We start from the raw sequence: 17531 nt of genomic DNA on the forward strand, positions 1-17531 counted from the left end.
AAAGAAAAAATAATAACAAAAAACAGTGATACTGATTAAAAGTTGTAATCGTAACAAAAACAACAGCAACAACAATAATGTTTATTCCAATATCGACAGTAACAGCAAAAACAACAACAACAACAACAACAAACTAGGGAGGGTCAGAGAGAGAGGAATTAGCTCAGGGCTAAAAGGGTATATTTCCATTAACCTTCTGCATCAGTGAGTCAACCCCCCTCCCCCCTCCCCCCTCCCCCCTGTATAACCCCTTGATCTGACATACTCATTTTCCTGGTCAGTCTCCTGTATATGTGTGGAGGGGGGAGGGGGGGGGGTATGTATGTATGTGGGGTGGGGGTAAGGGGTGGGGGTGGGGATACGTATGCGTGGGGTGGTGGGGGGGGATTTGTACGTGTGTATGGGGTTGTGGTGTGTATGGGGTTGTGGTGTGTATGTGTATGTGTATGTGTATGTGTATGTGTATGTGTATGTGTATGTGTATGTGTATGTGTGTGTGTGTGTGTGTGTGTGTACACGTGTACGTACATGATGCATATATGTACTTACATACGTATATACGTAAGTATGAATGTATATATGTACTCACGTGCATATGCATATATATACGTAATAATAAACGCGTATATACGGATGTGTATATATGTGCGCTCTCCCTTATAAATCCCTTATTTACTTCTACCCAAAAAGGCAAAATCCCGAAAATCTCATCGGCTGCAGGCTCGGTAGCTCCGTTCCCAATAGGATTCCGAGCCAATCAAAATCACGGTTACCGATGGGTGTCCTGGAACTCAAGAGGAATGGAAATCAGGAATTTCGGTCGTTTGATGATTAAAAAGTGCTTGGAATCGATTCCAGATTACAAACTGATTACCAGAGATTAGGTAGCGTTAGGGTATGTAGAGGCATATGTCGTTAATTTTTATTTAAAAGCGCTTACTGTTACTGAGCTGAAAGTAAAGAAAAAGCTAATAACAGAACAGAACATAACAATTGAAATATGAATGTTAGGACAGCACAGGATGGGTTAGATTACGTTAAGATAATTTGCCTAGATAACGTTAGATTGGCTTAGTTAAGTTACGTTAGGTTAGGCCAAGTTAGGTAAGGTTAAGTTAGGTTTCGTAGGTTAACGTAGCTTAGGTTAATTTTGGTTGGTTAGGCTAGATTAGGTATCGGCTTTCGCAGAATTTGCAATACGCCACAAGAATAAAATAAACATAAATAATTGCGCAAATATATACATACATGCGTAAATATATATATATATATATATATATATATATATATATATATATATATATATATATATATATATATATATATATATATATATGGGGGGGAGACGTAAAATATAGTATTATGTTATTATGTATCAACTATGCATACCTATATAATGTGTGTGTGTGTGTGTGTGTGTGTGTGTGTGTGTGTGTGTGTGTGTGTGTGTGTGTGTGTGTGTGTGTAGATGTATATATACAAATACATATTCACAAAGGCAAACCTGAATGCACAAATACACAAATAAAACAAAATGGCCAACCCCACCCCCCTTCCTCTCTGCCTGCATTCTCCAAAAGGCCATCGTTCCCTTCTCCGAGACCCGAGAGAAATTTCGCAATCTTTCCTCCTTGCAGCACCGAAGATCTCTAAAAAATACAACTACAACCACAACTACAGTTACCACATCTACAATTACAACCACACCTACAACCACAACTACAGTTACCACATCTACAATTACAACCACACCTACAACCACAACTACAACCAAACCACCAAAACCACAACCACACCTACCACACCTACAACTACACCTACAACCACAACCACACCTACAACCACAACCACATCTACAACCACAAAAAGGGACCCTCCAATCGCCCGACTTTACCTGGGGAACTTTTCCCTCCCTCCTCTTTTATTTTTTATTTTTTCTCTCCCTCAAGAACGAAGCTAACAGCGTGGAAGAGCGTCGGGGAGCTTTAAGAAGAGGATGTGGACGAAAGCTCCTTTTACCGTCTCCCACAGGAGGCCATGGCGTGAGTGGAAGTGGGGGTAGGGTTAGGGGTGGGGGTGGGGGGGAGAAGATGCGAAAATCACCCAAGAAGTGTTTGGCGGGTTGGGGTGAGGGGGGAAGGGGGTGAGGGGGAGGGGGGAGGAAGGAGGATGGGGAGATGTAAAATATTGTATTTATGTTATTATGTATCTTTTTTCTTATACGGTAGGTTCATGTTTGAACCGCCATGGTCACAGCATGATACTTGTAGTTTTCATGTTGTGATGCTCTTGGAGTGAGTACGTGGTAGGGTCCCCAGTTCCTTTCCACGGAATTATGTATCTACTCTGCATAAATATATAATGTGTGTGTGTATGTATGTGTGTGTGCGTGTGTGTGTGTGTGTGTGTGTGTGTGTGTGTGTGTGTGTGTGTGTGTGTGTGTGTGTGTGTGTGTGTGTGTGTGTGTGTGTGTGTGGTATATCTGTCTGTCTGTCTGTCTGTATGTATGTATGTATGTATGTATGTATGTATGTATGTATGTATGTATGTATGTATGTATGTATGCATGCATGTATATATGTACGTATGTATGTGTGTGTATGTGTAGATAAATAGATAGACAGATAGATAGATACACATCCCCACAAGGTATGGAAGACATAGAGACTTAAGTAATAAAAAAAATGATTATATAAGTCCCTTGAATTCATCATCATCATCTGTTCCCATCATGAAATCCGCCAACTATTTTTTTTTTTCAAATACTTTTAATCCCATCCTTTCATTTTAACTTCTAAAATATGGAAATCCAAATCCCATAACTAACACTATCACCCTCCTTCTTCCTTTGTCTTCCCCGGTCTATTTCGCCATCTATCATTCCCTCTACGACGAAGAAGAAGAAAAAAAAAGAAAATGAAAGATATTGACTTCTGCTTGCCTCCCCCTTTTTCCCCCGACCGAAAGCTAACGTTCCCCGATGAGTGTTCGTGGTGGAGTTTCGGACGCTGGAAATATCGAGTGGTTTCTGATCCGCGGCCAAGTTGCTTCCTGCGAAATTAGACCAGTGAGAGGATTAATCAGACTCCCCATTCGTGTGTTGGTCGGTTTTGCTCTTGGCGGTTGATGGCGGTCCGCGTGTAAGCTAAACCTCGGTGCAATTGACTTATCTCGTATCTTGAAAGCTATTCTCGGCGGGTCGAAGACTTTAATCGCGTCTCTGTGTGCGCGGAGGAGAGGGATTCGTGTATTGAAGAAAATAGAGAAAGAGTAAGATGACGTTTTTGTTGTTGTTGTGTCCGGACATGGAACGAAAACGCTTGGGATAAAATGATTTTCGATAAATTCCGCCGCGCAATATTAATTCCAAAGTAATCTCTTTAACACCCATGCAGGATGCAACCCTCCCCTCCCCCCTCATCCACCTAACGAACTCCCGTTGCAGAACACCGAATTGCAATAGACGCTCATGCAAAAGGGTGCATCCGGGGACCTCATCCATCAGGAGGGCCAGTCAGCGAAGGATCTATAAATCACAGGAATTCCTACGGCGACCCTGTTGCTCTTGACCTGGAGCAGGAGTGGCCCGGAGGGAGTGGCCTGGAGGGAGTGACCCGGAGGGAGTGACCTGGAGCGAATGACTTGGAGCGAATGACCTTGAGGGAGTGACCTGGAGCGAATGACTTGGAGCGAATGACCTGGAGGGAGTGACCTGGAGCGAATGACCCGGAGCGAGTGACTTGGATGGAGTGACCTGCAGGGCTTCAAGTGGCTCCGAGTAGTGCTTGCGAGGACGTCCGCCCCGGAGTGCACGCCGCAAGGATAAAGGAGATTAAGATATTAGGAAATAAAGGCAGAAGAACGAGATCTAATGATTATTAAATTGAAGGCGAATGAACTCATGCACATCGAGGCCGTCATCTTGAATCTGGCAAATGAAAATTTAATTAGTTTGCTGCTTTATAATTCATGCAATTTGCAAAGCGCTGGTGTGTGTATATATATATATAATATATATATATATATATATATATATATATATATATATATATATATATATATAAACATATATATATATATAAACATATATATATATAAATAAATATATATATAATATATATATATAATATATATAAATATGATTTATATATATAATATATATATATATATATATATATATAAATATATTTATATATATATATATAATATATATATATATATATATATATTTAATATTTATATATTTATATATATATATATATATATAATTATATATTATATATTTATAATATATATTATATATAAAGATACAATTCTTTCTCTCTCTCTCTATTTTCTTCTTGTTCCCTTACTCTGTGTAGATATGTGTGTGTATATAAATATCTGTATGTATATAATGTATGCATATTCATATATATATGTGTGTGTGTGTGTGTGTGTGTGGTGTGTGTGTGTGTGTGTGTGTGTGTGTGTGTGTGTGTGTGTGTGTGTGTGTGTGTGTAGGTGTGTATAATTTAAAATATATATATAGTATATATATATATATATATATATATATAATATATATGATATATATATTATATTAATATATATATATTTTATATATGTATATATATATATATATATATGATATATAATGTATAATATATATATATATATATATATATATATATTATATATATATATTAATATATATATATATATATATGATATGTATATATATATATTATATATTATATAATATATATTAATATGTATATATATATTATATTATATGTATATATATGTATATGTATATATTATAGTATATATATATATATATATATATGTATATATATATATTATATTATATATATAATATATATATATATATAGTATATATTTAATATATATATATATAATATATATTATATATATATATATATATATATATATAAGGCCGCGGTGGCCGAGTGGTTAGAGCATCGGACTCAAGACTGTCACGACGGCAATCTGAGTTCGAGGGTTCGAGTCACCGGCCGGCGCGTTGTTGCCTTGGGCAAGGAAATTCACCTCGATTGCCTACCTAGCCACTTGGTGGCCAAGCCAGCCCAAGTCAGTGCCGGTCCCAAGCCCGGATAAAATAGAGAGAATGATTGCCTAAAAAGGTAACACCGGCACTCTCCGTGGAAAGGAACTGGGGACCCTACCACGTACTCACTCCAAGAGCATCACAACATGAAAAACTACAATTAAGTATCATGCTGTGACCACGGCGGCTCAAACATAAACCTACCGTTAACGAAAAAGAAAAAAAAAGAAAAAAAAAAATAATAATAAAAAAAATATATATATATAAATATATATATATATATATATATATATATATATATATATATATATATTCATATAGATTAATACATAGAGAGATAGATAGATATTTACATATGACCTATTCCTTTGGCTGTGTGTGTGTGTATGTGTGTGTCTGTGTGTCTGTCTGTGTGTCTGTCTGTGTGTCTGTCTGTCTGTCTGTCTGTCTGTCTGTCTGTCCGTCTGTCCGTCTGTCCGTCTGTCCGTCTGTCCGTCTGTCCGTCTGTCCGTCTGTCCGTCTGTCCGTCTGTCCGTCTGTCCGTCTGTCCGTCTGTCCGTCTGTCTACACATCGGAAACTGTATTGCCAAAAAGTTATAGCTAACTAATAATTGAAAGTTGGACGAGAATTGGTTCAGCAAACACGTGAAGAGATTCAAGAAACTAAGTTTGGGAAACCCTTTTTTAACATTTTGATTGAATAAGTTCGAAAAAAAAACGCTAAATGAATAATTGAAAAGGCTCATAAAAGGGGAACTGTGTTTATTTAATGATTTTTTTTCTTCTCCGTCTGTTCTGTTGTAATCATAATTCTGTTTTTCTTGCAAGAGATAGTATGTTAACCGCAAGGAAAGAGGAGGAGGGATGTTTATATATGGTAAAATCTGGCTGAGAAATCGCCTCGAGAAACCGGCAGATGGAGATCTATATCCCGCCAGAAAAGGACAAACTGGCACCTCATCCGTATTGTGGATTACACCGATTTTTCGTTTTTTTTTTTTTTTTTTTTTTTTTTTTTTTTTTGAGTAAAGATAAATGAATAAACAAATAGATATATTAAGAGAGAAAGCAAGAAATAAAGTAGTGCTGAAAGCATATCAAGAGAAAACAAAAGAAAATCATATACATACATTTTTCTATGTACAAGATACGTATAAATATGAATGTTATGTGTCAACTTTTTTTTTTCTAGAAAATAAACGATATAAAATTCTATAAAGGAACGTGTGACCCAGACAGGTGAACGTTGCCTAGGCTTATGAAGTATTTCCGGGGTGGTTCACAAAACCCTGGAAACATATCTGTGTTTTCGTGTGTGTGTGTGTGTGTGTGTGTGTGTGTGTGTGAGTGTGTGTGTGTGTGTGTGTGTGTGTGTGTGTGTGTGTGTGTGTGTGTGTGTGTGTGTGTGTGTGTGTGTGTGAGTAAGAGCGAAAGTAAGAGTGAGTGAGTGAGTAAGTGAGTGCGCGCACGTGAGTATCTGTGTCTACATGGGTGTGTCTATGTATGTGTGTCTATATGAGAGAGAGAGAGAGAGAGAGAGAGAGAGAGAGAGAGAGAGAGAGAGAGAGAGAGAGAGAGAGAGAGAGAGCGTGGGTGGGTGTGTGCCTATTCACTTGTCCGTCAATTTATTCTTTATGTTTGTCTGAGTGTATCTATATCCTTGGAAATACCTTGTGATCCTGATCCTTTCAATCAATTTGTGGAAATCTGCTCTTGCGAAAAGAAAGAACAAAAACGTTTGTAATATCTTAGTTTAGCATTCATAAATACCATACAATTGCCTTTTAATATTTCATATATACATTTCATTAACAGGATTTTTCTCTTCTTCTTTTTGCTATTGATGTTGATATCTGTCAGCCATAGGAAGGTCGACTAGGCAGTGCTGTTATTAAACCGAACATAATATGAGAAAAGAAATATAGTTGCATTTTTTTGTCTATTTTTTTTGCACATAACCCCCCTCTATCTCCCTCTTCCTCTCTCTCCTTCTCTCTCTCCTCTCCTCCCCTTCTCCCCCCTCTCTATGTCTCTACCTATATCTAAATCTATCTATCCCCATTTCCATATCTCCCTCTCCTCCCATTCCTCCCCCCCCCCCATCTCCAGCATCGACCGACACCCACGTCAGCAAACGAATGAACGGAGATGACAGAATCCATATAACCTCATCTGTTATCCATCTCGCCTCATCTTTTATTAACATGGCTAATGAACCATCTCGCAGACGTAATTAATTTTGTCATATTTGCTTATGGTAATCAGAGTCGCATTATTTGGTAAAAGTTGATAGGAAGAATGGCGTGTGTGTTGAGAGTTCTTGCATTCATGGAGACTTCTATATTTACTGTTTATATGTAATGGGTGCAGAGTAAACATATGTATGTCTATCTATCTAGCTAGCTATCTATGTACATGTATATGTATATGTATATGTATGTGTATGTGTATGTGTATGTGTATGTGTATATGTATATGTATATGTATATGTATATGTATATGTATATGTATATGTATATGTATATGTATATGTATATGTATATGTATATGTATATGTATATGTATATGTATATATATATAATATATATATAAAATAATATATATATATATATATATATATAAATTATATATATATATATATAACATATATTATATATATATAGATATATATATATATAAGATATATAGTTATAATCTATGTATAAATATAATTAATAATTATGTATAATATATTTAATAATATATATACTAATATTATATGATATATATATAATATATATAAGATATATATATATAATATATATATATGATATATATATAATATATATATATATAATATATATATGATATATATATGATATATATGGGCCACGGTGGCCGAACGGTTAGAGCGTTGAACTCAAGACTGTCACGACGGCCTCTGATTCGAGGGTTTTCGAGTCCCACCGACCGCCGCGTTGTTTCCCTTGGGCAAGGAACTTCACTTGATTGCCTACCTAAGCCACTGGGTGGCCAAGCCAGCCCACAGTCAAGTGCTGGTCCCAAGCCCGATAAAATAAGAGAATGATTACCTAAAAGGTAACACCGGACTATCCGTGGAAAGGAACTGGGACCCTACCAACGTACTCACTCCAGAGCATCACACATGAAAACTACAATTAGTATCATGCTGTGACCACGGCGGCTCAGACATGAACCTACCGTTAAAAAGAAAGATCTATCTATATATATATGTATATATATATGTATATAATATATTCTATATTAATATGTATAATGATAGATAATATAATATATATATAATAATATATGATATATTTATATATATATAATATATTATATATATATATGATATATATACATATATATATGATATATATATATTAATATATATATTGCCTACATATATATATAATAAAACTATTATGTAGATATATATATCTATATATATATATCTTGTATATCTCTACTGATATTTCTAATCTCTAATATATCTATAGATATATCATCGATATCTATTATATACTATATATCTATATATAATATATATAGATATATATGATATATATCATCTCTCTCTATAGTATGATATATATATCTATCTCTATATATATATATATATATATATACTTCTCTCTTCCTATCTATATGATATATCTCTCATCTATATATATATCTATACTTAATCTCTCTATCTATATACATATATCATCTGCTCTATAATACTATATCACATCTATATATGATCTCAAACAAACCATTTCACTATCATCATCCCTCTCTCTATGCTAAACTATCTCTCTCTATCTATATTCTTATATCTATATCTCTATCTAATACATATAATTATGATCTATCTATCTCTCTATATATATATATCTATAAATATATAACTCTTATCTCTATCACATCTCTCTCTTCTATATATCTGCTCTTCTATCTCTCTGATCATATATCTATATAATATCTATAATCTATCTATGTATCTATATGCTCTCTCTCTAACTCTCTATCTATCCTCCTATCTTCTCGCTCTGATATCTATATATCCTCTCTCTGCTCCTCGTATATATATCCTGTTCTATCACTCTCTATCTGATCTATATATATATCTATATATCTCTATCTTATCTCTATCTCTCATCCATTCTATCTGACTATCTATCTATATCTATATCTATCTATCTCTCTCCTCTCTATCTCCATACCTATCTATGCTCTATATCTCTTCTATTCTATACTATCTATCTAGATATCTATATCTCTTATCTAGATCTATCACTATATATCATCTCTAATGATCTATCATATCCTCTCTATATCTATTCTATCTATATATATTATACTATATCTATATTATCTCTATCTTCTCTCTTGCCATATATATCTCTGCCTCTCTCTTATTTGATATCTCTCATCTATAATCTATATCTATCTATATATCTCTATAGTTATCTATATCATATATCTTCTATTATTCATGAATGCATATGACTTTATCTCTCTCTCTCTATAGCAACTATATTATCTATATGACATATATATATATATATACATATCTACTATCTATATTATCTATCTATATATAATATCTCTATGATCTATATATCCTACTGGATATCTATATCATATACATCTAGATCTATATATATACATATATATCTATAGCTCTGTATATGTTGTCTATACTTCTCTATATCCTCTATATATACTAATATTATATCTCTATACTAGCTTATAATATAATATACTATATCTACTATATATATATAGGTATAGTATATAATATATATTCTATACTATCTATATATCTATATCAATATATTGTCTCTATTACTATATATATATATATCTATTATATATATATATATATATATATTATATATATTATATATGTATATATATATCAATCATATGTATATATATATCAATCATATGTATATATTGTATATAATCTTATATATATATCATATATATATCCTATATATAATATATTATATCATTATATATCTATCTATATATATATATATATATTGATATATATATGAATATATATATATGATATTATATCTATATATTATATATATTATATATACTATATATAATATAGATATCTATATACATATATGTGTATATTAGCTTATTATTATATATACGTACAATCTCTATATGATCTCTATATCTATATATATATATCTTATATAATATATACGATATATCATATATATCTCTCTTATATATATTTATTCCCCTATCTCTATGATTCTGTATATGATACATATATATCTCTCGATCTCTATATATATATATATATACATATATATTTATAATATATCTATATATATACATCTATTATGATATATAATGTCTACAGATATATTTATATCTATATATCTACATTATGATATATTACTATGATATATATATTATATATATTATATCTATATTACATCATATTTTATATATATTATACATATATATTGATATATATTCTAATATATATATATATATTATATATACATTATATAGTGATATCATCTATATATATTATATATAATATAGATATCCATCATATATATATATATATCTATATCTATCTCTTCTATATATGTTATATATATATATAATACTATCTACTATCATCTCTCTCTCATCCTCTCTGTCTATCTCCTGGCTCGCTCTATATCTATCGTCTCTCTCTCTATCTCTATATATCTCTCTCTCCCTTCTCTACTATCTCGTCTCTCTATCTTATATTCATGCTTCTATCTATATCCCTCTCTATCATATCTCATATATCTCTATATATATCTCTCGTATACATACCTATTATTTATATCTCCATCTTTCTATCATACTATCTATCTATCCCTATCTATTTTTATATATCCCATATTCATCTGCTCTTAATCTATCTACCATATCTATTTCTATATATCTCTCTCCTATCTACTATTCTATCTATCTATATCTATCTCTCTATATACCTATATATCTATCTATCTCCCTATATGTGTCCTCTCTTCTCTCTCATCTAGCGCTCTCTCTCTCTCTCTCTCTGTCTCTTTTCTTCTCCTGCTCTCTATCTATTCTGATATATATATATCTCATTCTCTTCTTGATATATTACTCTATATGCTCTCTCTATCTACCTATATATATCTCTATGATCTATTATATGCTCTCTCTCTCTCTCTATCTACTATCTCTCTTCTATATTATATCTCTATACTCTCCCTCTCTAATCTCTTCTCTAATATAATCTCTCTCTATATAGCCTCATATATCTATCTCTCTCTATCGCTCATATCTCTATATACATCTATCCATTCTACATCATACTCTCTCCTATATATCTCATATAATATACATATATACTCCTGAATCATACTAGCTATACTATATATATCATATCATACTAATATCTCTATACCTTATTATTTATATCTATATATATACATATATATCTCTCTATCTGTATCCCGATCTCATTTTTACTATCTATATCTATAATCCATATATCATATATAGATATATATCTCCATACCATATCTATTAAAGAATATATATATATATATACTCTCTCTCTTATCTATATCACGACTATATCTATTATATAATGCTTATCTTTATATACTCTCCTCATATATATACGATATATATATAATATATCTATATATATATCTATCTCATATATATATATCTCTCTATATCGATCTATATCTCTTCTCACATATCTATTCTCGCTCTATCATCTCTCTCTCTTCTCTTCTCTAGCGCTCTGATCTCTCCACTATTCTCTCTGCTTATCTAATTCTCGATCTCTCTCGCTATCCTCTCTTCTCTATCTCTGCTCTCTCTCTCTGCTCTCTCATCTCTCTCGCTATATATCTCACCCCATATCGTGTCCGATCTCTCTCTAATATCTATCTTATATATCTCTATCTCTATCTATCAGGTCATATTTTATCTCAGTATGCTATATATCTATTTGACTAATCTCTCTATCTCCTCTCTCTATCTGCTATCTCTCTCATATGCTCTTATCTCTCCGCTCTCTTCTATGTCTGCCTCTCTCTCTCTCTCTCTCCTCGCTCTCTCTCTCTCTCTATCTCTATATATCATCTATATTCTCTCCTACATATCTATCTGCTCTCTATATATCTATCCTCTATATCTAGCTATATATCTATATCTTCTCCCCTCTCTATCTCTATCTCTCTCTACTCTCGTTCTCTCTCACATCTCTCTCTCGATATATAATATATATATATTTATTATCTATATATAGACCATATATATATGAGATATATTATACATATATATATATATATAGATTATAATCTATACATATCTATCCTATATATATTCTATACATATAATATTTATATATATCTATTATACCTATATATATGATATCTATGTGCACATTATATTTTTATATATCTATCTATCCAATATGATATCATTATATATATAACTATACCGATATATATATATATCTGTCTCTCTATCAATCTATATTCTATAATAGCTATACAATATTCTATATTATATATATATATAATATATATCATATCATATATCTATCTATGCATATATATTTATATATATTACATATCTATATGATATATATATCTATATCTATATTTCTTATATACATATATTCAAGATATAGATATATATATATCTCTATATATCTATATCTATATAGCTATCGATCTAGACATTAGATCTACGCATATCTATCATACCATATATTTATATCTATATCTATATACATCTCTATATGATATTTATATATCTTCTATACTTCTCTCTACATCATATCATTTATCTGCTATCTCCATATGTCTATGATACTCTATATATCTCCTATCTCTATATATACTTCTATATTATTATATTACCTACTCTATCTATGCATTATATATAGATATATATCATATATACTATGATCTATATCTATATATATATTATAAATATATATGGATATATAACATATATCTATGATTATAATATATCATATTAAGCTATATTATATAAGATACATATATATATCCATATATCACTTGTATATATATATATATCTAATAATATATAATATATATACCATTATATATATATAATATTATATATATATTTATTACTAATAGATGATATAATAGATATATATAATAATATATATATATAATATTCTATATACTCCTACTGTATATCTCATGATCTCTATCGTCGATATCTATATCTCTATATATCTCTCTCCTCAATCCTCTACTACTATATCTCTCCATATATTCTACTCTCTGCTCTCTCCTCTCTCTCTCTCTATCTCCTATCTGACACTTCTCATCTCTACTCTACCTCTATCATCTCCTCTCTCTGCTCTCTTATATCTATCTTATAATCTCTCTCATCTAATCCTATCTATTTATCTATCTCTATCTATATCTATATCTAACTCCTATATCCCTCTTCTTTCTAATATAATCTCCCATCTATATATGCATATCTCTCGACTCGTCCATATATAGGTCTATATCTATCTATCCACTCTCTGTATCTCTCTATATTCTATCTCTCTCTACTCTCTTTTTCTCTCTATCTACCTAAGATCTATATCTATCTCTCTCTATCGTCTATCTACTCTATTATCTCCCTCTAATCATCATATTATATAGATTCTCTCTCTATGTCTATCTATCTCTCTTCCTACTCATCGTTCATCATCTTATACATATCTAGATCTCTAATACATATCTATCTATCTTGTATATATAGACTCCATACTTCATATGACTCAGATCTCTCATATCTACTCTCTATCTACGCATATCACATATCTCCCATATATATTTACGCTACTACATCTTATTTCTATCTCTCAGCCCTATCTCTCTCATATCTTCTATCTTATCCTATCTATTACCCCTCTATATTTATATACTATAATCTCTCTGCTACTCTCTCTCTCGTCTCTCTCTCTCTTCTCTCTCTCTCTCTCTCCTCTCCTCTATATCTCCATCTCCTATACTCTCTATCTCTCTATCTTCCTCTTCATCTACCTCTTCTCGCTGCTTCTCTCTCTCTCTCTCTCTCTCATCTCTCTCACATGTATATTCTATATATCTCTTCTCCTATATATATCTCTACTCCATATAATATCTTATCTCTCTCTCTCTCTATATCTATTATTCCCTCTCTCCTCTCTATCTCTCTCTCTCTCCCTATCTCTTCTCTCTCTATCTACCTCTATCTCTCCTCTCTCATCATCTCTCTCTATCTCCTATCTCTATCTACCTATATATCATATATCTCTATATATCTCTACTCTATATATATCCCTCTTATATATCTCTATCTCTCTATCTATTAGCTCTCTCTATATCTAGCTCTCTATATATATCTACTATATCTACATCTATTATATATATATCTATCTCTATATATATATATATACTTCACTATTATCTATCTATCTATATATATCAATATCTATCTATTATCATATCTATCTCTCTATCTATCTCTCATGTCTCTCTCTCTATATCTCCTCTTTATCTCAGCATATATATCTCTCTTGATCTCTCTCACTGATCTATCTATCGCTCTATATTCTATCTACTCTCTCTATCTCTCCTCTATGCTCTCTCTCCTGCTCTCCTCTGCTCTTCTCTCTCTTCTCTCTATCTCTGTCTCTTCTCTTCTCTCTCTCTCTCTCTCTCCTCTTCTCTCTCTCTTCCTCTCTCCTCTCTCCCATATCTCTTAACTCTCCTCTTCTCTCTCTCTCTCTCTCCACTCTCTCTCTATCCTTATCTGCTCTACTTCTCGACTTCTCTCTCTCCGCTATCTCTCCATAGACTCTCTCTCTCGATCTATCTATCTCTCGCTATCGTCTTCGCTCTCCTCTCTCGATCTCTCGCTCTTCTCTCTGCTCTCTCTCTCTCTCTCTCCTCTCTCTCTCTCTCTCTCTCTCTGTGTGTATATCTCTCTGATCTCATCTCTGGATATCTATGTCTATATATATGATCTATCGATGCGCTCTATCTGCTTACTCTCTCTCTCTCTCTACTCTATCTCTCTATCTATCTCTGCTCTCTCTCTCTACACTCTCTCTCTCTCCCGTCTGTTCTGTTGTATCTACTTATGTGTATGTGTATTTGTACTGCCTCTGTGTTATGTATATGTGTTACCTACATGTGTATGTCTATGTGTCACTGTAGCTGTGTATGCATATGTGGTCTCTATCTTAGTATGTATCTGTTTACTAGTATATGTGGTCTTTACTATGTGTATGCATCTGTGTATGCATATGTGTATGCATATGTGTATGCATATGTGTATGCATATGTGTATGCATATGTGTATGCATATGTGTATGCATATGTGTATGTGTATGTGTATGTGTGTGTGAGTAAAGTGTTTCCCGTCAACTGGCTATCTGTTGGTCGCAATATAATATTTACGAAAGTACTGTAATATTATATATCACTGTTTCACTTTCTTTTACTTATGAGTTATATACAAGAATCTATTTTACGTTTGAGAAACTGATTCCTATCTATCAATACGTTTTTTTTCACGAGCAAAACTGTCAGTATTAACCGTATTTGGGATGACAGCAAAATAAAGAGAGAGAGAAAAAAACATAGAGATACATTTAGAAAAAAGAAAGAAAGAAAAAATCTCTATCTATCTATCTATCTATCTATATACACACACACACATAGAATAAAACGGAAACGCAAACTGAAATAGTTAGAGCCGAGTAAAGCCTGTGGTAATAGTCGTCGCTGTCTCGGCTGAGAGGTGAGCCGGTCTGTACAAACAGCCGGAATTGCTCTGCGTCCTTTTGCTGTGTTTGCGCTCCTGTCGCTGTCGGCTCCCCTCTTGCTCTTGCTCTGTATTTATCTATTTTTGTTTGTTTATTTTGTTTGTTTATTTGTTTATTTTTTTTTATTATTTTTTTTTTTTTGAGGGGGCTAACCGTTCCTAAATTTTGTTTCAGACTCGCAATGGCACGTCAGTATTACTCTCTTGAATTCGATTTTTTTAAGCTCTTGTTTATTTTTAAATCATTTATTGATATATTAATCATTCATATTTACAGTATTTATTTTTAAAAAATAATAATAAAAATGATAATAAAAAAAATGGAACAACCTCCCTCGTAGTGAACCATATGATAATAAAAAAATGGAACAACCTCCCTACTAGTGAACTAGTATGGTTCACAAGACTTAGCTGTTAATGTTATGTCTCCCAGTATGCTGTCAGTCATTGCTGTCATTGGTGTCCACGAATGACAAACTCCATTGCTGTCATTGGTGTCCACGAATGACAAACTTCATTGCTGTCATTGGTGTCCACGAATGACAAACTCCATTGCTGTCATTGGTGTCCACGAATGACAAACTTCATTGCTGTCATTGGTGTCTACATATGGCAGATTTCATTGCTATCATTGATATCCAGAGATGACAAACTTCATTATTGTCTTTGATGTTCACAAAAACAAATTTTACTGCTGTCATTGATGTCCACAACCGTTCCCTGATGCCCACAAATTACAAACTTCATAACTTATAAGCAATTATCAACATTCAGTGGAGATAAAACGTCAACATTATTGTGTGTTTATTATTAATCTATGCGTGATATTGATTAATTCAATATTTATCTTGAAAAACAAATGATCATCTTCATTGATATTTTTGTTTCCTTTTTTTTGTATATATAATATTTGTTTAGCATTAGAATTTGGTCAGTGAATGAATATGAAATCAAATTATTTTTCTAATTACGAAACTCTGCGAGGTGAGTTGCCAAGTATTAAATATCCTACCGTGACTCATGCTCAATTTTTCTCCAAATTTATTCAACTACAATGCATAACAAGCACATGTCGCTGCTATTACTAATAATGTCTCGATTATTCCTGCTACCTTTGCTATTACTATTTTACCCCTGCTATTGCTACACTTACCTTTGATGCTATTAATACTGCTACCGCTATTTTTAGACTCGTTTATTGGTATCTTTCCCCAACTGAAGTTATCTCACGCAGTTCTAACCACCGATACCCCAGAGAATCATTAGTAAACTTTTGATCCCCGTTATTTCAAACTTCTGCTATTAAGGACAGGACGAGATAAAGAGAGAGAGAGAGAGGGAGAGGGAGGGAGGGAGGGTGAGAGAGAGGGGGGAGGGGAAGTCCAATCTTTATTTTCATCTTTTATTTATTTATTCATTTTTTTCAATTCCTCTTCCCATCTATCCTTCACCTCCCTTTCACTTCCTTCCTTCCCGTTCCTTCTACCTTTCCTTCCCCCTTCCCCTCCTCCCACCTTTCCTCATCCCCTCCCTTACCTTCCTTTCTTCCTCGTTCCACCACCGCTTTCCTATAACCATCAATAACCCACTTAATTCAAAACCATTGTTATTGACAAGCACAAGCGAG

The sequence above is a fragment of the Penaeus monodon genome, chromosome 14 (assembly GCF_015228065.2).
Source record: "Penaeus monodon isolate SGIC_2016 chromosome 14, NSTDA_Pmon_1, whole genome shotgun sequence".
Lineage (NCBI taxonomy): Eukaryota > Metazoa > Arthropoda > Malacostraca > Decapoda > Penaeidae > Penaeus > Penaeus monodon.